We start from the raw sequence: 21,929 nt of genomic DNA on the forward strand, positions 1-21,929 counted from the left end.
ACCCAAGGAAGCTGAGTGACCGGAAAACAGGCTCAACCCAAAGAAATCCAAGCCCAGACATATCATAAACTGTTGAAAACCAAAAGACATCTTGAAAGCAGCCAGAGAAAGTGAAACATTACCTAGAGGGGATAATTCAAATGACAGTCCATTTCCTCATCAGAAACTGTGGAGGCCAGAACTTAAAGTGCTGAAACAACTGCCAACTCAGAATTCTATACCCAGTGCGATATCTCTCAGGAATGAAGGTAAAATAAAGAGATTCCCTCATGAAGGAGAGCTAAGAGAACGAGAGCTGGCAGACCTGCTTTAAAGGAAGAGCCACAGGATATACTTCAGACTGAAGACAGAACTTGGAACACTGGGAGCAAAGAAAGAGCAACAGTGGTAATATTTGGTCTTCTGTCCTCAGTTCTTGAAACTGTTCCAGAGCCTTAAAGGTGAAAGGTGTGCCTTGTTATTCTTGACAAACCCCTATCAACCATACCTGAATTTGTGTTAATGAAGTGACTTTGGGAAACGCCCAAGGATGGGGGCCCGAGGGACTGCTGTGATTGGACGGTTAGGAACTTTCAGTCCCCACCCTGGCCTCTGGGGAGGGAGGATGCTGAGGATCAAGGACAAATGATCTAATCAATCATGCCTGTGTAGTGAAGCCTTCAGAAAAACTCAAAAGGACAACACACAGAAATGTGGCCAGAGAGCATGGGAACTCCCACATACCTTGCCCTATGCATCTCTTCCATCTGGCTCTTCCTGAGTTGTAGCCTCTTATAATGAACCAGTACTCTAGTAAGTAAACTGCTTTCCTGATTCCTGTGAGCCACTCAAGCAACTTATTTTACTATTTAAAACATTTTTTTAAAGCATGTTATCTCTATTTTCCCTTCGGATAACATAGTGTTTACACCCTGAGGTCTATGTATGTTCCTGCAACTCTTTTGCTGACTTGGAAGTGAACTTCATTCTTAAGGTGCTAGAATCAGAATGTGAGGGCTTAGAGATCATATAATCTAACCTCCTCATTTAAAAAGAGTAAATTGAGGTCAGAGAGGAAAGTGAATTGCCTGGACACAGCCTCCATTGTAAAATGGAACCTCCTGTTCTTAAATACCGGGCCCAGCTCTGAGAGGGCACAAGTCCTCCTTTCCCAGGTCAACTGCCACCTCTGTCTTCCACTGTCTAAACAGTGCCTGGTGTTTAGCAGACGCTGTATCTACAGTTCTTTCTTTCTTTTTTTATTTTATTTTCTTAATTCCAGTACTGTTAACAGAGCGTTGTATTAGTTTCAGGGTATAATGTAGTGATTTAACGATTCTATACTTTGTATTACTCAGTGCTCATCAAGATAAGCATATTCATAATCCCCTTCACCTATTTCGCCCACACCCCACCCACCTCCCCTCTGGTGACCCCCAGTGTTCCTTTCTTCTCTTGCTCTCTTCTCTCATGATTAGTTGGCTTTTTTTAGTGGTACTTGGATTCCTTTCTCCTTATTTTTTGCATATCTATTAACGGTTTTTGTTTTGTGGTTACCATTAGGTTTGTATATAACATCTTCTGCATATGGCAGTCTATATTAAGTTGATGATTGCTTAAGTTTGAACCCATTCTTTATTCCTCTCATCTGCCCATTTTAGGTACATGGTGTCATACTTTATATATCCTTTTATTTTGTGAGTCCCTTGACTGATTTTTACAGATATACTTATTTTTACTGCTTTTGTGCTTCCTACTTTCCTTATTCTTCCTTATGGTTTTCCCTTTCCACTCAAAGAGTCCCCTTTAACATTTCTTGTAGGGCTGGTTTTGTGGTCTTGAATTCCTTTAACTTTTGTTTGGGAAACTCTTTATCTCTCCTTCTATTCTGAATGATAGCCTTGCTGGATAGAGTATTCTTGACTGTACATTTTTTCCTTCCAACACTTTGAATAGATCATGCCACTCTTTTCTGGCCTGCAAAGTTTCTGCTGAAAAATCAGCTGATAGCCTTATGGGGTTTCCCTTGTATGTAACTGTCTTTTCTTGCTGCTTTAAAAGATTTTATTTACTTATTTATTTTGGAGGGCGAGAGAGAGAGAGAGCAAGAGCAGGAGGAGGGGCAGAGGGAGAAGGAGAGAATCTCAAGCAGACTCTGTGCTGAGTGTGCAGCCTAACTTGGGTCTCAATCCCATGACCCTGAGATCATGAACTGAAATCAAGAGTTGGGCACTTAACCGACTGAGCCACCCAGGCACTCCTCTCTTGCTGCTTTTAAAATTCTCTCTTTATAATTTTTTTTTTTTGCCATCTTAATTTCTATGTCTTTGTGTGGACTTCTTTGGGTTGATTTTGTTGGAGGATCTCTGTGCCTACTGGATCTAGGTTTCTGCTTCCTTCCCCAGATTTGGGAAGCTTTCAGCTATTATTTCTTCAAATAAATTTTCTGCCCCCCTTTCTTTCTCTTCTCTTGTGATCCCTATAATGTGAACGTCATTATGCTTGATGGAGTCATTGAACTCCCTAAGTCTATTCTCATTTTGCATAATTTTTTCTCTCTCACCTGCTCAGCTTTACTACTTTCCATTAATCTGTCCTCCAGGTCACTGATTCATTCTCCTGCCATCTAATAAACTATGGATTCCATCTAGTGTATTTTTAATGTCATTTATTGTGTTCTTCATCTCTGATTTTTTTTTTATTTTTTAAAGATTTCACCCATTTATTTGACAGAGAGTAAGAGAGCAAGAGAAGGAACACAAGCAGGGGGAGTGGGAGAGGGAGAAGCAGGCTTCCCGCTGAATGGGGAGCCCGATGTGGGGCTCGATTCCAGGACCCCGGGATCATGACCTGAGCTGAAGGCAGATGCTCAACGACTGAGCAACCCAGGCGCCCCATCTCTGATTGTTTTTTTTTTTAATCTCATTGTTAAGGGTCTCACTGATGTCCTCCACTCTTTTCTCAAGTCCATTGAGTATCTTTATGATCATTACTTTAAATTCTCTATCAGGTGTATTATCTCCATTTTGCTTAGGTCTCTTGCTATGATTTTTGTCCTGTTTTTTCATTTGGGACATATTCTTCTGTCTCCTCATTTTATCTAACTCTCTGTGTCTGTTTCTCTGTGTTAAGGAAGACAGCTACATCTCCTGCTCTTGAAAGTAATGGCCATGTGAAGAAGAGGTCCTGTAATACCCTGCCATGCAATGTTCACTGTTCCCCAGAACCTGGCACATCAGGGGTGTCTTCTATGTGTGTTGTATGCACCCTGCTGTTGTGGCTGAGCCACTTTTTCCTTCAGTCCAATCATTTGCAGTGGCTCTCTTTGTCTGTTGTGGGCAGTGTTTCGTCCCTGTGGTGTTCATGGACCAGTCAGGGGGACACCTTGGGCTTGAGTTGAGTCACACCAAGCATTTGCCAGAGATGCAGTAGCAGCAAACTGTGGGGCACTTTCCCTGTGTTGTCCCCAGGGAAGCTTTGGTTGGTGGGCGGGGCTTGAAGTCAGACCAGATGTCTGCTTCCAGCCCACTGCTGGGGTCTCTGTCTGACTAGTTTGTGTGATTATCTTTCCCTCTCTCTGGCGCAGGAGTCATTGTGGAGTGGTGCTGGCCAGTGTAGGGGCTGCTTTCGTTCTTCCGGGTTGGTGGCACTACCCTAATGGGTTCTGGTCAAGAGCATATTGGAGAAGGGGGGTCCACCAATGTACATCATGGAGGTGCTGGGGTAGGGGTGTGACGCAAGCAAGCTTTGCCCCCCTGCTGTGATGGGATTGGGGTGGGCTGTCCAGAGGGGTGGATTAGCCAAAGCACAGTGTGTGTGCGTGTGTGTGTGGGGGGGTGGGTAATGGGGTGCGGGAGTGGCAGTGCTATAGCAAGTTAGTGAGTCCCACAGGTGGCTGTGTGTTTACACTGGGGGGTGGGGCGGGGGGGAGGGGAATGGTGCCTGCCAGGTCCTTTGTTCCTGGAGGAGTTCCCCAGGGATTTCTGTCTCTCCTGACAGGTACATGCTCTGAGATTAGTAAATAACTCTCCCTCCCATATGCCCCAGGCGTTTTTCAAGCTGCTGCTATACCTACGTGGGCTGTTTGTTGTGCTGTCTTTTTAAGGGCGGGGATTCAGTTTCCTCTCACCCACATGCTCTCCCAGAGCTGAGCCTGCTGATTTTTTAAGATTCCACGTTTTAAGTCTTGCTTTTTGTAAGAACTCATGAAATTTGGCCCCCCTGGTTTTCAAAGCCAAATGTTATGGGGATTCATCTTTCCTGTGTGGACTCCTTGGTGTGAGGGTCTGTTCCTCTCCCCTCTCCATGACTGTGGTATCCCACCCTCCCACATACATTCCCCAGAGTCCATTAGTTCCTGAGTCTCTGCACTTCCTACCCTCTTCTCTACCTGAAGTTGTGGAGTTTGTTCTGCCAGTCTTCAGATTGTTTTTCTGGGTTATTTACACTGATGTGAGTGTTATCTAGTTGTATCCATGGGACAGGGTGGGCCTAGAGTCCCCCTACTCTGCCATCTTCCCTGTAAGTCTCTTTTTTTCCTAAATTGAAGTACAGTTGATACATATCACATTAGTTTCAGGTGTACAACATAGTGATTCAACAAGTCTGTACATTATGCTGTGCTCACCACAAGGGTAGCTACCATCTGTCACCATACAACACCATTACATTATCATTGACTGTATTCCCTATGTGGTACCTTTCACTCCTGTGACTTACTCATCCCGTAACTGGAAGGCTGTATCCTCACTCCCTTTCATCCAGGTTGTTCACCCTCCACCCCTTCTCCTCTGACAACCACCAGTCTGTTCTCTGTATTTATGGGACTGTTCTGCTTTTTGTTTGTTTTGTTGGGTGTTATATTCCACATATAAGTGAAATAATATGGTATTTGTCTTTCTCTGACTTATTTCATTTAGTATAATACCCTCTTGGGTCCAACGGCAAGATCTCATCTTTTTTATGGCTGAATAATATTCCATTGTGTATATAAACCACATCTTCTTTATCTGTTCATCTATCGATGGAAACTTGGGTTGCTTCCACATCTTGGTTATTGTAAATAATGCCACAATAAACATAAAGTGCATATATATATATATTTTTTCTGTTTAACATTTTATTTTTTTAAAATTTTTTAAAAATTTTTTATTGTTATGTTAATCACCATATATTACATCATTTGTTTTGGTGTAGTGTTCCATGATTCATTGTTTGTTCATAACACCCAGTGCTCCACACAGAATGTGCCCTCTTTAATACCCATCACCAGGCTAACCCATCCTCCTCCCCTCCTCCCCTCTAGAACCCTCAGTTTGTTTTTCAGAGTCCATCATCTCTCCTGGTTCGTCTCCCCTTCTGACTTACTCCCCTTCATTCTTCCTCTCCTGCTATCTTCTTCTTTTTCTTTTTTCTTAAAATATGTTGCATTATTTGTTTCAGAAGTACAGATCTGTGATTCAACAGTCTTACACAATTCACAGCGCTCACCGTAGCACATACCCTCCCCAATGTCTATCACCCAGCCACCCCATCCCTCCCACCCCCGACCACTCCAGCAACCCTCAGTTTGTTCCTGAGATTAAGAATTCCTCATATCAGTGAGGTCATATGATACATATCTTTCTCTGATTGACTTATTTCACTAAGCATAACAACCTCCAGTTCCATCCACGTCGTTGCAAATGGCAAGATCTCATTCCTTTTGATGGCTGCATAATATTCCATTGTGTATATATACCACATCTTCTTTATCCATTCATCTGTCGATGGACATCTTGGCTCTTTCCACAGTTTGGCTATTGTGGACATTGCTGATATAAACATTGGGGTGCACGTACCCCTTCGGGTCCCTACATTTGTATCTTTGGGGTAAATACCCAGTAGTGCAATTGCTGGATCAAATGGTAGCTCTAATTTCAACTGTTTGAGGAACCTCCATACTGTTTTCCAGAGGGGTTAGTGCATATATATTTTTGAATTAGTGTTTTCATGTCTTTTGTGTAAATACCCAGAACTGGAATTAACTGGATCATATGGTATTTCTATTTTTAAATTTTTGAGGAAACTACATACTGTTTTGCACAGTGGTTATACCAATTTACATTTTTACCTACAGTGTATGAGAGTTCCTTTTTCTCCACATCCTCACCAACACTTGTTATTTCTTGTCTTTTTGATGCTAGCCATTCTGACAGGCATAAGATGATATCTCATTGTGGTTTTGAGTTGTATTTACGTGATAATTAGTGATATTGACACTCTAGGAACTTAAAAGACCCAAGGAGGGTCATGGAACCTCCAATGCGTAGCTGGTCAGACAGAAACACAGGTAACAATCTGGACTTGTGATTGGCATCGGAAATGGGGAATGAGGGCAGTCTTATGGGACTGAGTCCTTAACCTGTGGGGTCTCATGCTATTTCCAGGTAGATACTGTCAGAATTGAGTTAAATTGTAGGACACCTGCTGTTGTCACAGAATTGCTTGATGTGTGGAAAACCCACAAATCTGGTGTCAGAAGTGAAGTAGTGCTGTAGTATTGAGAGAGGAGACACAGGGAAGAAGTGAGTTTTTCCTTAGAACCTAATAACAGTGCTTTAGAATATATGAGCTTCTGTCCGAATAGTGCTCTCATGAACATGGTGAGTGTTCCTAAAACCTGGTGAACTTCTAGAAGTATGGCAAGGATCATCCCTACAAAATTAAAACATGTAAGAAGAGCAAGGCTTCTCTGTATGCCCAGGGAAAGCAGGGCTATGGCAGGAAACAGAGTGGCTAGGGTGGGCAGACTAAGTTGATCTTTCAGAAAAAAGCTAAAATTACAAAGAATATCATGCTTGGGCAAAATACATGCAGGAAAATCTGATAATTGAAAGGAACATTAGACAAATTTACAAGTACAGTTGGAGACTTCACTATCAGTAATAGAACACTGTAGACAAAAAATGAAGATACAGAAGATCTAAACAATATCATTAATCAGATAACTGGTACTTATAGAACACTTTACCCAACAACAGAAAAACATATTTGTCAAGTGCACATGGAACTTGTCTATCTTCATTAAGATAGACCATATCCTGTTTATAAAATAAACATTAACAAATGCAAAATAATTTAAATTATACAAAGTATATTTCTGACTATAATGGAATTATACTGTATACTGTATACTACAAAGGAATTAAACTGGAAATCAGTAACAAAGATAACAGGAAAATCTCAAATCAGTTGGAAATTAAACAGTACACTCATAAATAATCCCCCAAGGAAGTCTTAAGAGCAATTCAAAAGTATTTTAGATGGTAGAAAAATGAAATTACAACATATTAAAATTTGTGGGCACAGCTAACAGTGCTTAGAAGGAAATTTATAGCTTTGAGGGCTATTTTTTTTAAAGATTTTATTTATTTATTTGAGGGAGAATGAGAGGGAGGGAGAGTATGAGAGGGGGGAGGGTCAGAGGGAGAAGCAGACTCACTGCTGAGCAGGGAGCCCGATGTGGGACTCGATCCCGGGACTCCAGGATCGTGACCTGAGCCGAAGGCAGTCGCTTAACCAACTGAGCCACCCAGGCGCCCCAAGGGCTATTATTAGGAGAGAAGTTCTCAGATCAATAACCTAAGCTTCCATCTTAAGAAATTGGAAAAGGATGAGCAAAATAAACCCACATCTAGTAGAATGAAAGAAAGTAAAGAGTAGAAATCAATGAATTTGAAAAAAAAAATGAAACAAATAGTATGTCCTTCAAAAAGAACAAAATTGATAAACCTGTAGCAAGACTGACAACAAAAAGAAAAAGTCAGATATTACCAATATCGGGAATTAAAATGTGGTTATCTTAATTTGCATATTACTTGATAATAAAGATTAGCATCTTTTTCATGTCAATCACCTATTTCTTTGATGAATATCCTGTTTGTGTACTTTGCTAACCTTTTTTTTTTTTTTTAGGATTTTTTATTTATTTATTTGACAGAGAGACACAGCGAGAGAGGGAACACAAGCAGGGGGAGTGGGAGAGGGAGAAGCAGGCTTCCCGCGGAGCAGGGAGCCCGATGCAGGGCTCGATCCCAGGACCCTGGGATCATGACCTGAGCTGAAGGCAGACGCTTAACGACTGAGCCACCCAGGTGCCCCCTTTGCCAATCTTTTAAAAATATTTTGGAAAAATTAGGAAAACACACTACTTTTTTTTTTTTTTAAGTGCATTCCTGTCTGTCTAGCTTGTCTGGTATCAATCTTCTGTTAAATGTGTTGCAAATGTGTTGTCAAAGCCCATTGCTGAACTTTGTTTTCCTTTGTCTTATAGGAAATATTAATCTGCAGAGTCAAAACTTAAACCTTTTCTCTACAGATGGGGGATTTTGTGTCAGAAAGAATCACCCTTTGGTCATTAAAAAAATTCTGTATGTTCTTCCAATGCCTTAAAAAAACCCTTTGTCTTTTGCTTTCAGTTTTTTAATCCAACTGGAATTAATTTTTTGGTGAATATGAAGTAGAAATTGAATTTTTTCTTCCAATTAAATGAGTAGAAAATAGACTTAACACTATCCAGTGAAGAGCTGCTACTGATATAAGCTGTCACATCATATGTTTTCATGAATTGCCATAGACTCATGAGAAGGTTTCTAGCTGCTGCTCTTCTATGGATCAATTTGTATATACCTGAGCTCATAGCACTGTTTTAATTTAATTTTGCCCTTTAGTATCTGGCATGACAAGTGTCTATATACCCATCTTGTTCTTTGCTTTTCTTGGCAATTTTCTTATATATATATATGAACGTTAGAATGAACTTACAAATTCTATTAAAATTCCATTTGGGACTTTTATTAAACTGCATTGAATTTGCTAATTTTGGAGAACTCATATCTTAATAATACTGAGTCTTTCCATTCCCAACTATAGTATGTCTCCATTTAAGTTGGTCTTCTTATATTTATTTCAGTAGTTTTCATCAAAAATTTCTCGCACATTTCTTGCTGGATTTTCTCCCCTTCTATCAAATTTTCTAAATGATTCTTGCCTGTATATAGGAAAGGGGTTAAACTAGAAGGAATGCTATTACTTTTTCTGAGAAATGAGGGAAGGAGAATGTAGGTAAAGACTCAAAAATTAACAATGCTGTCATTAATTAAATATTTTGGAATGACTTCAAAAGAACCCAAGAATTGGAAATGACCCAATTGTTTATCAGTAAGGAGCTGGTTAAAGACAACCTGGTCTGTGCACACAACGGAACACTATGTAGCCTTTAGTGAGAAGAAAGCTCTCAATGTACTGAGATATGCAAAGAGCTCCAAGATACAGTATAGAGAGAAAAGGATAGTATGTAATATGTTACCTTTTGTTTAAGAAAGAGAAGAGTAATGGGGCGCCTGGGTGGCTCAGTCCTTAAGCATCTGCCTTCGGCTCAGGTCATGATCCCAGGGTCCTGGGATTGAGCCCTGCATCGGGCTCCCTGCTCTTTAAAAAAAAAAAAAAAAAGAGAGAGAGAGAGAGAGAAAAGTAATAAGAAATACCTGTATCTACACCAAGAAACTGGAGGGATACACAAACTACAAGGTGGTTACCTCTAGAGGTGAGGGAAGGAATGGAGTGGTGGGCAGCGGGGGTCGGGGGGAGGGGAGCTCTGGTGTGCATCTTTCATACTGCTTTGATTTTCGAACCATAAAAATGTATTAGTCATTAAAAAAAAAACCTTAGAGAAAATACACACTAAATGCCCTTCTTCCAAGATATATCCTCCCCCTGAAGATTCTGTCGTCTTTGTTAAATTTTAGCTTTGCCGTAAATACTGTAGTAGTCACGAAGAAGGTATGCTTTTACCCCACTAACAGCAGTCTCTGGCTACTGCTCTGAAGTATACACTGATATAGTAAGATATAAATCCTGAATTCTCACTAAAAAGGCTAACCTTTTCTAGGTTAACGAAGATAAAATATAAACCTAATGGGTTTGTTTTTTTTTAAGTGTGGATTTAAGTTTGGACCCCTTGCTCTATTAGTGGGAGAGTCAATTGGCACAAGGGTGCTGGAGGGTACTTTCGCTTTATGAATCGTAAAAAGGAACACCTCTTTGACTTGGCAGTTCCACTCCTAAGCATTTCCTGATATACCCATGTGCGCAGGTGTCCTGGCCAAGGGAGTTCACAGCAGTGTAGTATAGTGGGTGGACTGTGGCCCAACCACACTGTCTGCCTGTCACCATGAGTTAGACCTACAGGGGAGGGAGGAAGGAAGCCAAGTGCAGAACCATCGGAAGCATAGACAAAACCTAAGCGGAAGCACGGTTGTTCCCTGCTCACTGTTGCTAACTGCTTTGACATTGCCAACTGCTCATATGTTCCTGGGGTTGCCTGTGGCAGGAATCTTGCTGTGTGTATGGTTTCAATTTAAACACAAGACACTGGTTTTGTTGACTATGAAAGATAGTTTGATCTAGGTAAGAGTAACTACTTGTGAACACTGATTTTACCATTCATTTATCTTTTGTTGTTTTTGTAGCCTAGGTGTTGACTAACACCTGTGATGAGGACATCAGTTTCTCTTTTCACGTTCTTACAGCTTTAGGATTTCAGAACCAGGGAGTTCCTTTGTCTCTGTGCTGCTTTCTGGTTACTGAGTGGAACCTGTGAAGTCAGAACCAAACGCTTGCTTCTTGCCCAGAGTCCCCTCCAATGGCTCAGCTTGCTCAGCTGGCCACCTCCTTCTCGGGCAGGGCTTAGCTCCAGGGTCCTTTGTCCCATGCTCACTTGTGGGTGACTCCCAACACTCACCCCTCCTGGTTGCCTTCTATACTTTCTATAGCATCCATTGAACTAGACTTCCACCTTCCCCCCAGCGGAGCATGCTGTTCGGCGTCACCCAGTGACAGAACAGACCTGACACGCGGGGAAAACATGATGTCAACCCTGTGAACAAACACCAGACCTGGCCTAAAGTTGAGGCCATTACATGGGGCCCGCAATGTAACTACATTTGGTGAAAGTCTGAAGCAACAGGTTAACATTTTACTAGCATAAAGCCAAAATCACTCCTGGAAATAGGAGAAAAGAAGGCCCCAGTAGAATAATCTGATAGAGATTAAGTTAAAAAACAATCCTGAGTAAATAAAGCAATTTTCTTTTACTCTTGCTCAAGGACTAGGTTAAATAAACAGAGATGAGGGGTAGCACAGGCGACGGCTAGCCTGGGTCAACAGGAATGCGGCCATAGCAAATGGCACACAATGTTGCCGGGAGGGATGCAAACCTCAGGGTGTAAGGTGAAGGACAGTTTCCCCACGGCTGTGCTGACAGCCGTCAGCACAGGCACATTCTTACCTTTCCCTTACTATTTAACTCACAAACCATTTCAGTTCTGGACAGCTTTAAAAGCCAAAGGTAAGAAGATGGTGGCAAGCATCCTGAAAACCAGGTAGCGTGCATTTTTCAGCCATGCGCTTTTAACTTGTAATATTTTCAACCTATTGAAGGCAGGGACAAAAAGCAAGTTATCATATTTGCAAGGTTTCTTTTCTTTTTTAAAGATTTTATTTATTTGACAGAGAGAGACACAGTGAGAGCGGGAACACAAGCAGGGGGAGTGGGAGAGGGAGAAGCAGGCCTCCCGCGGTGCAGGGAGCCTGACGCGGGGCTCGATCCCAGGACCCTGGGATCATGACCTGAGCCGAAGGCAGACACCCAACGACTAAGCTGCCCAGGCGCCCCAATAATTCCTAAGTTTTAAACTGTGTGCTGTTCTAAGCTGCATCGTGAAATCTTGTGCCAAGCTGCTCTGTCCCGCCCAAGAGGGGACTCAGCCCCTTGTCCCGCATACCCACATTGTACCGTGTACCGTGGACCCCGAGTCACCGAGCCCCTTGGTTATCAGCTTGACTGTTGTGGTATTGCTGTGCTTGTATTCGGGGAACCCCTATTTCACTTACTGAGGGCCCCCAAGCACAAGGGTGGTGATGCTGGCAGTTTGGATACTCTCCTACGGTGTCTAATGTACAAATTAAACCTTACCATAGCTATGTATATATAAGAAAAAACAGAGTATATATAGAGCTCAGTACTCTCTGCAGCTTCAGGCTTCCACTGGGCTCTTGGAACGGATGCCCGGTGCTGTACTTTGATCAGAGACCCAGTGAACCACCAAAGGAGTGCTCAGCAACTGGGTTTCTCCAAGTGCAACAGTATAGTTCTCCATAGCTCAGACAGGGTGAAAGTTTGAAAAATCAGGTGAAAACCTGTATAAACAACTTAAAGAGATACAAAGTTCAAGTTTCAGGTGAAATCATTTAATCTTCAAATTAGAGTAGGACAACTATTGGCCATTCATCTCTCCATCTGAAAAGGCAGGAGGTCCAAGTTTTCAAGATCTAATTACGGCTCTGGCTTCTCCAACGTGGGGACTTGTCAACTGTAACAGAGTATGTAACTGACAAAATGGAGAGATTTGACACATTTCGCCCCCAAGCATTTATGACCCATCATATAATACTTAGACGCCTGAGGTCTAAAAGCAGAGGCTTATCAGTAATCCTCAACTGCTTCTCACAGCCCTCAAGCCTAAAGCTCGTTCATGAAGATGGAGAGCACGCCTTGGGTACCTGCTTGCCCCCAGGCTGTACCGTGAGGTACCAGGAGGCCAACCACGAGTACAGACAGAATTCCCAAGAAATACTAATCCAAATAAAAAAACCTGCTGCCTAAACATCAGAGCTCTTACCTCTAGAATGTAAAACAACTGGATAACTCTGTTACCCAAATTTTGGAAAGGGAGTAGGTTGCACGAGGACATATGATTTTAGACACTTTCATTATAATGTGTCTTGGAGAACATAGTTTTGGACTGAAATTTTGGTGTGACTCCGCAGCTTCAAAAACTTGGATGTTCAAATGTCTTCCCTGGTATGGGGAGTTCTCAGCCACTACTTACAAAAAAAATTTTTTTTCAAGATCCCAGGACCCCCAGAGAGAGAGATAGGCAGAGAGAGGGAGAGTGCAAGCATGAGGAGGGCCAGAGGGAGAAGCCAGCTCCCTGCTGAGCAGGGAGCCTGACTTGGGGCTCAATCCCAGGACCCCCAGATCACGACCTGAGCCAAAAGCAGCCACTTAACTGACTAAGCCACCAGGCACCCCAGCCATGACTTCTTTAAAGAAAGTGTTCTCTCCCTTCTCCCTTCTCCTTCAGGGACTCCAAAGCCATGGATAGATTGTTTCTTTTTTTTTTTTTTTTAGTTTTTTAAATTAAAAAAAAATTTTTTTTTAATTTTATTTATCCATTTGTCAGAGAGAGAGTGAGGGAGAGCTCGAGCAGGGGGAGGCACCTAGGGAGAAGCAGACTCCCCACCCAGCAAGGAGCTCGATGCCAGACTTGATTCCAGGACCCTTGGGATCATGACCTGAGTCGACGGCAGATGCTTAACCGACTGAGCCACCCAGGCGTCCAGGGTAGATTGTTTCTTAATGGTGTTCCATAAGTCCTGTAGGCTTTCTTCATTCCTTTTCATTCTTTCTTTGTTTCTCTGGGTAATTTCATACCATCTGCCTTTAAGCTCATGGATTCTTCCTACTGTTCATTCCAGTCTGCTGCTGAAGCTCTCTACTGAATTCTTCGGTTTAAAAGTTGTATTCTTCAGCTCCAACATTTGTTTGGTTCTTTTTTATGTCTTCCCTTTGTTGAACTCATTTTGTTCTTGTGTTTTTCTGATTTTGTTAAACTGTTTTCTTGTAGTTCTCTGAGCATCTTCCAGAACAACTGTTTTGAATTCTTCATCAGGCAATTCATGTTATCTCCATTTCTTTGGGGGGTCAGGTACTGGAAGTCTACGGTGTTCCTTTGGTGGTGTTGTGTTCCCCAGTTCTTTGTGATCCCTGTCACTTGTATAGGTGTATGTGCGTTTGAAGAAGCAGTCACCTCCTTGACTTTATGGACTGGCTTCAGTAAGGAAAGACCGTCACCTGTGAATAGGGGCTGCTGGAGCGTGCTGTGTCTCCAAGACTAGTAGTGCAGGGTACCAAGTGTGGGGGGTGTGGCAGCTCCAGGTCTGATGCTGCAGTAGTTCAGGCCACTGAGGTCCACAGCATCAACTGTATGGTCCTTGGCAAGCACTGGGGGGCGGGCGGTTTCATCTGCACTGGCTTCAAGGGCCGTTGGGATCCTCGGTGATAACTTCAGGTCCAGTAGCTAGGGACCGGGGCAGGCAGCAGCGGTGGCCAAGCTAGGTGTGTGCACGTACTTGGCTGTGAAAGCCAGCTGCAGGTGTTGGTGTCATGGTCGGGGCTGGGGCCAGAGCCAGCAACAAGGGTTTGGGCCAACTGCAGGCCCAGAAGCATGCAGCTGGGGCACCCCGGCTGTTGGTGTGCACTTCTCTGGCTGCAGGATCGACCAGTGATTCGAGTCAGGCTGGTGGCCTGTGAGTGCACAGCTGGAGTGGCTAGGGGCAAGTGTGCGAGTGGCACTGGGGGTCAGCTATGGCATGGGGGCGGGTGGGGGGGAAGTTCGGTCTGGCATCTTGCACTCGTGGAGCTACAGATCCCGGGCTCTGGCAGGGGCACTGGGAGGGAGCAGAGAACTCAGGCATCTGGCACTGGGGCAAAGAATGAAATCTGCAGGGGGCCCACGTGGGTGAGCCGCAGGGGTGCAAGCCGCCGGGGTCCTCTGCAGAGCAGGTCACTGGCAACCGTGGCTGCTACCGACAGCCCTCGACCCTCTGCCTTGTTCTGAGCCGTCTCTAAAGTCTCAGCGTTGCCGGCCTCCGGGTGCGGTAAAGCTGAAGCGGGTCCTTTGTGTTGTGCCTCCAAAGCCTGGGGAGACCAGTCCTTCCCTCCACTCTCCCTTCCCGGGTGAGGAGAACTCTTCCTAGCTGGGGGGTCCTCACGGTGCTGAGCAGTGCCGGCCTAAGAGGATGGGAGAGTGCAGGCAAAACGAAGCTGATTCTTCTTCCCTTTTTTGGCGGTTATCCTCAGGTTTTTCTGTCCCATTGTGTTGACGTTCTTAAGTGGACTCCTGATCTCTCTTGGAGCTGATTTTGTGGATAGCTGTCTAATGCTGTCCAAGTGGATCTTTGTGGGGGGAGGCTGGGCTCTTCCACTTCACCAGCTTGGTAACGTCATGTGAAAAGGGCTCTAGGAGTTATGAAACTCCCTCCCAGACAGAAAGGGATTTAGCAGGATCATATGACCATCCTTCGGGGATTTTGCAAAAATGGATCTCGCAGTGCATAGACTGAACATCCGAGTACTTTAGAAAGTCCTGGGGACAGAACTGACTCATCATTTGTCCCTTCCACAAGCACTCCTATGTGCCGGGCCTGGGACACACTAAAGGCAGCCCTGTCCTCGGGAGGTCTCAGCCCAAGAAAGAAGACAAGTAAGGATAACATATAGAGAAACGTGATCAATATCAAAAGAAAGGTTAGGACAGAGAACGACAAGAGCCGAGTGTGTCTGCACATGCCCAGGGAGGGGAAGGGGCTTAGAGAAGGCTCCCAGCAGAGAGGTGCTACAGCGCCCCCTACAGGACAACCGGGCTGAGCCCGACAGACTTGCAGAGCCGGTGGGGGTGCAATGCAAGTGAGGAAAACACAGTCCATGCAAAGGCACAGAAGCAATGGGAAAGCAGGTGGCATTCGGAAAAACGTGAGTGTCACAGAAAAGCACCATTCTCCCCTGCAAACGGGCATAATACGTACTATGGGGTATGTGATGTACATTTATGGCCATGGAAACAATGACTTCTGGAAAAGGGAATAATGTGGGAGACTTACTCTGAATTACTCATATTACAAAAAACAAATTCTATGTAAAACGATTTGAGGGCCCCCCACCCAACATACAGACATCAGCATTTTACTTGATGCTGTGCTGGCCGTCCTGGTGCCCCTGCTGCAGGCACAGGGGTCCCCGGGGCCGTCCCGGCACTGCCAGCACAATTAGCCACATGCTCCGAAAATATGGTATGAAAGATGTGCATTTTGCTTTCTCAGTACCTGCCAGAAAACTTTATATAATTGCAAGATAAGAAAAAACATAACCATCTTGGCTTTGTATCAGTATCTTTTAAGAAGATCTCAATGGTATGGTGATTATATAAAATTAAAAAGAAATTCTTTTCAGAGATGCATACCGGACTAGTTTGGGGTGCAATGACAAATGCCTTGGATGTTTCCAAGTACTACAGCATTGAAAAGTGGGGCAAAGGTAGAGCAAAGACACGCACAGGTTCCCTGACCACACTATCGTCTTCTCACAGTAAGCCGTATTTTCTTGCCTGAGAGGGTGATGGCTGATACTGTCACAGGTCTTCCTCAATCTGCTGGATGTCCTCACAGAAATCCCTCTCAAAGTCTAAAAACAACTCCTTGAAGAATTTAATATAATTGGGAAGTAACCAAGCAACAACTGGGACAAACTCCGATTATATGTATATATGAACAGGTAGAATGATTAGGAAAGAGACTCACTTTACAACTGGCACATAAAAAAAAGATTAATAATTCACAGGTGTTTTAAGGTCCCTCTAAATCAGGATCATGACCTGAGCCAAAGGCAGATGCTTAACCGACTGAGTCACCCAGGTGCCCCAAGTTTCTAATTTTAACACCAGATTCTTCATCACTCTGAATAATACTGATCTGCTAGGAATCCATGTTCCTTAAGATTTCATAAGTCACAAAAAAATAGGTTTTTAATAAAACAGATTCATTCTAAACTGTGATGTTCTTATTTTCACTAAATGCTGGACTTGTAAAAGAACAATTTCAAGTTTAAATGGAGCTTAGAATATTTTTCTAGGAAGACCGAAAAAATATTTTACTAGAAATGTGAATTAAGAGTATCCTGAAAACCTAGTAAGTTGTGGGAAATGTATACATAACATTTATTAGACTATGATATAATAACATATATTTGGGTTTTGCCCCCGATTCCTGGCAAGGAGCTCCTAAAACCCTTGAAATTTCCTGTGATGGGGTGTGTTCTGTTAGTCACAAAACATCCCCTCTGGGCACGCTGGGGTTTATGCTCATGAGGTGCTTTAGGGTGGGGCCCCTTGAGCCTCATGATGGGACTGGTCACCAGAAAGACCAAATCATTAGAGGGGCTGGAACACGATTTGATGAGTCTCCAGGTTGGTGAACAAGAACACATCCTTGGCTAGGAGGATGGTGCACCCCAGACTCCAGGGGGACAGGGGCTCCTAGACTCGGGACCCTTCCAGCCTGGGCCCTATGTATCTTTGCATCTGGCTGTTTGTATCCTTTGCAATAAATGAGCATTCTAGCAAGTAAATGGTTTTTCTCAGTTCTGTGAGCCATTCTAGCAAATGAATCAAACCCAAGTAAGGGGTCCTGGGAATCTCAGATTTGAAGCTGGTCGGTCAGAAGCACAGGTAACCTGCTTGCTCCTGGCGCTGAAGTGTGCGTGTGCGTTGAGGGGCAGGGCAGACCACGCCCGGAACCTGTGGGATCTGAGTTATCTCCAGGTGGATGATAATGGGAACGGAATTCGCCACCCCGCTAGGATCTCTGCAGAACCAGAGAATTGGTTGAGGGTGTTGGAAAACACTCCACTGACCAACACTGAATTATCTTCCTTCTTCCTTTCTCCCGAAGGCCTTTATTAAGAACCACCATGGTTTGGTTCTCCAGCAACTTTTATTGGTCAAAGGATGTGGAATTATATGCAGTACCTGTGGTTTAATGAATAGGCTCATTTATAAACCAACTTAACATCTTATTTTAAAAATTCTTGCTTTTGAATAAACCGATGTGGTAGAACAGACATGCTCCTATCCCATGCAAAAAGCTGTTCAAGAGTGAGCAGCCTGCAAAACTATCATAAATGAGACATTGAATCGAATGTTCTTCCAGCCAGGTCCCAGAAGTAGTTCAGTCTGAGAATTTGCTTCATATTCTGACTTTTCAAAATAAAATATCCATGGCATTAAAACAAGCAAAATTAAAATACCCCAAGCAGATACATACTGATATTTTTATCCAAGTCACTTTCCAGAGTCTGTGGTGCCACTGTGCTCTGTTGATTAAATCAAACAACAAAAGCAGTGGGCGGCTTCTAACTGAAAGGCAATGAGATCTACCAATCAGTCTGCAGCTAAAAGTCACAGTGAAAGAACATACAGAAGGTGAAGAATGCTTTTTAACCTTCTGGCCTTAAATAATACTGCATTTCAACTTTAAAGAAAAGTTCTATTATATGTTTTTTTGCATTGACATTTTAAAATATTAGAACAAGTCTTTGTGATACAATGTATATTATACTTCAATACACACCTTGGGTGAATGAAAAACATGTCAACTTGATAACTGTGGTAAGGCATTTAAGTATTCAGCGAAAGCGATACAGAAATTTCTTAATGAGTGGTATTCCTTTAATATGAACTTGGTTTAGTGGGTTTCCTTAAAATGAACACAAAACAATAAAAGACTTAAAAAAGAGGCTGTGACATCATACACTGAATCCCGGGAAAAGCACAGTAACAAACAACATTTTCCAGCAGGGAGACCAGATAGAGCAACCAGAAACAGGTGAGCAGCCTCAAATTACACCGTCCATCACATTTACGAAGAGCTGAAAGCAGAACCGATTTCCTAGTAAGTCTGGGTGAAGACAACAGAATCCTTAGTGCCGATCACAGTGGCCAAAACACGGCAGGTACTCAGGCTACGCTTCCTGAATTGATCTGGATGAAGATACTTTAAAATCACCAGAGTGCTGGACAGTGTGAAGTTCATGGAAAAACTCCATTTTTCATTTCCGTATGTGAGTAACTACTGATCTCGTATTTCAAGGGTGGATTACGTAAACACTGTGGACTGTGGTAAACGGCATGAAGTGAGCGCCGCACTGGCCCTCAATGCCAGAGTCTTTGACTATCAGGTCCTAAATAATACGCACTGTGCAAGGTACCCGACATGATGATCAAAGTACACCTCACCAGTGACAGATTTCAGTTCGTATGATCAAAAAACACAAAATTTTAGACTGCATTTAGAGCAACATTCTACCATATCCTACATCAGATACCATGCTGTGGAGACAGACCGCACGAGAGGATGTCTACAACACACAGGATTGGAACCAAGAGTGAAAGGGAAATATGAAACAGAAAATTCTTACATACATGTATACACCTAATGGTACTGTCCGTTTATTGAGATTTATTATTATATGATTTGCTGTGCCACATCTATGAGCTTACATAACACGCCGAATTATTTTTCTTCGCACAAATATCTACTTCTGTATAAAGTAGAAAAAGATGGTGGTAAAAAACTTCTTCAAGGTCCGACAATTGTGTCCCAAATACCGCTGTATGAACACCTAAAAAATATAAAGAGCGATTTAGAAATATGCGTAACTATAACAGTACAGACAAACACAGCTTCAAGTCCCACAGGGACTTAGTGAACGTAACTTCCAACTTTACTTAAACTTACCTACCCCTGTTAGATAATATGGTAGGAACATAAAGAAGTCCACTGTGGTAAATGGGAAAAAGGAAGCTTTAGAAAGGTAAAATCTCCATTTGCGAATTTTATATATAAGCCTTCTATTTTAGCAACACATTTAGACTTCAATTTACCCAAGAAAGTCTCCTGATGGATACAAAGACAGAAAAATCTCTATCCCAATTACTCCCACCACCTACCACTCTTGCTTTCTTTCTGACCAAGAGCCTAAGGCTTTCCTATAGTTTAAATTCTTTCAAGCAGAACATCTTCTTTAATTGGCAGGGTTTAATCTACCATTTCCTATTTGCGCGGTTCCTTCCCCCTCCTTCCCTCCTTCTGCCTGCTTTTTGATTATTTAGATTAATTATGTGTTTATCCCATTTAAATTCCAAATTTAAATTTGGCTTATTAGCCAAAACTCTTTGTCATATTATTTTAGTGTTTGCTTTAGGACTTTTTTCTTAATAAGATTTTGGCTTTCTTTGAGCAGTTTTAGGTTCACAGCACAAGTGAGGGAAAAGTCTATAGATTTCCCATATGCCCCCTGACCTCACAGACGCAGAGCCTCCCCCATTACCGACATCCCGGACCAGAGAGCTACATCTGTTACGTACACTGACACAACATCATCACCCAAAGTCCACTATTTACATTGCGGTTCACCCCTGCTGCTGTACACTGTATGGGTTTGGACAAATATATAATGACATGTATCCATCATTACGGTATTATACAGAGTATTTTCGCTGCCCCAAATATTGTCCATGCTCTATTCATCCCTCCCATCCCCAACCCCTGACAACCACTGATCTTTTTATTATTGTCATATTTTGCCTTTTCCAGAATGTGATAGCGTTGGAATCATACAGTATGTAGCCTTTTCTTTAGACTGGTGTCATTCACTTAGTAATATGCATGGAAAGTTCCTCTCCACTTTTTCATGGCTTGATAACTCATTTCTTTTTAAGCACCGAATAATAGTCCATTGTTTGGATGTACGCAGTTTAGTTATCCATTTGCTGAAGGCCATTTTACTTGTTTACAAGTTTTGGTAATTACGAATAAAGCTGCTATAAACATCCATGTGCAGATTTTTGTGTTTTTTCTTTCTTCTTTTTAAGTAGGCTCCACGCCCAACGTGGGGCTTGAACTCATGACCTTGAGAGTCAGAGTCACATGCTCTACCGGCTGAGCCAGCCAGGGGCCCCAGATTTTCGTGTTTTCACCTCCTTTGGGTAAATACCAAGGGAGTGGGACTGCTGGACCATATTTACAGATATGTTTACTTTGTAAGAGGCTGCCATACTGTCTTCCAAAGTGGCCGTACCATTTTGCATTCCCACCAGCGATGACTAACAGTTCCGACTGCTCCACATTCTTGCTAGCATTTGGTGTTGTCAGCGTCTTGTATTTTGGCCGTACTAATTAGTATGTTGTAGTGGTATCTCATTGTTTTAATTTGCATTTCCCTGACGACATATGTATGCTGTGCAGTATCTTTTCATATACTTACTGTCTTCTTTGGTGAAGTGTTTGGTATAGTCTTTGGCCCATTTTTAAATTGGGTTGTTTTCGTATTATTAAGTTTGAAGGGTTCTTTGTCTATCTGGTAATAATCCTTAACTACATGCCTTTTAGAAATATTTTCTCCCAGGCTGTGGCATCTCTTGTTGTCTTTCCTCGAGAAGTTTTAGAATGGAGTCCAGCTTATCAACTATGTCTTTCATGGACCTTTGCTGTTGTATCTAAAAAGTCTAGGATTTTTTCCTATGTTATCTTGCAGGAGTTTTATAGTTTTATGTTTTACATTTGGGTCTATGATCCATTTCGAGTTAATTTTTGTGAAGGGTGTAAGGTTGGTCTAGATTCATATTTTTGCATGTGGATGTCCAGTTGTTCCAGCACCTTTCGTGGAAAAGACTGTCTTTGCTCCTTCACCAAAGATTAGCTGACTATACTTATGTAGGTGTATTTCTGGGCTCTCTCCCCCGTCCCCCTGATCTCTGTGTCTCTTCTTTGATCAACACCAAAGTGTCTTGACTACCATAGCTGGACAGTGTCTTGAACTCCAGCAGCCACAGTCCTCCAACTTTGTTCTTCTCCTCCAATCCTGCGTTGGCCATTCGGGGCATTCTGCCACCCCATATAAACTCGAGAATCAGTTTGGTCTTCCTCATACAGATCTCGTACGTATTTTGGCAGAATTATACCAAAGTATTTTCTTTTCTTGAATGCTAAAGAGTATTGTTTTTATTTCAAACTGCACTTGTTCATCAGTGACATATGGAAAAGTGACTGACTCTGTCTACTAACCTTGTATCCTGCTACATAACCATGCTGTATGGGCGCCTGGGTGGCTCAGTCGGTTAAGCGACTGCCTTTGGCTCGGGTCATGATCCCAGAGTCCCGGGATCGAGTCCCGCATCGGGCTCCCTGCTCGGAGAGGAGGCTGCTTCTCCCTCTGACCCTCCCCCCTCTCA

At 42.9% G+C, this 21,929-nt stretch overlaps 1 protein-coding gene and 1 non-coding gene across 3 annotated transcripts in view; both read right to left on the reverse strand.

Annotated features, from left to right (window-relative positions):
- Positions 1–17,612: 17,612 nt before the first annotated feature.
- The window catches only part of RAB4A (RAB4A, member RAS oncogene family), a 53,114-nt gene continuing 48,797 nt past the window's right edge, over positions 17,613–21,929 (reverse strand). For both annotated transcript variants that reach the window (XM_025850753.2, XM_025850754.2), the window contains one exon: positions 17,613–19,318. The gene's annotated coding sequence lies outside the window, so the exon portion shown is untranslated. The remainder of the gene's footprint in view (positions 19,319–21,929) is intronic.
- TRNAQ-CUG (transfer RNA glutamine (anticodon CUG)) lies at positions 20,580–20,654 on the reverse strand. The gene has a single exon. It is a non-coding gene; the product is annotated as a tRNA-Gln (tRNA).

This window comes from Callorhinus ursinus, unplaced genomic scaffold (assembly GCF_003265705.2).
Source record: "Callorhinus ursinus isolate GAN/ISIS: 27379988/994484 unplaced genomic scaffold, GSC_fseal_2.0 scaffold32, whole genome shotgun sequence".
In the NCBI taxonomy this organism is placed as follows: Eukaryota; Metazoa; Chordata; class Mammalia; order Carnivora; family Otariidae; genus Callorhinus; species Callorhinus ursinus.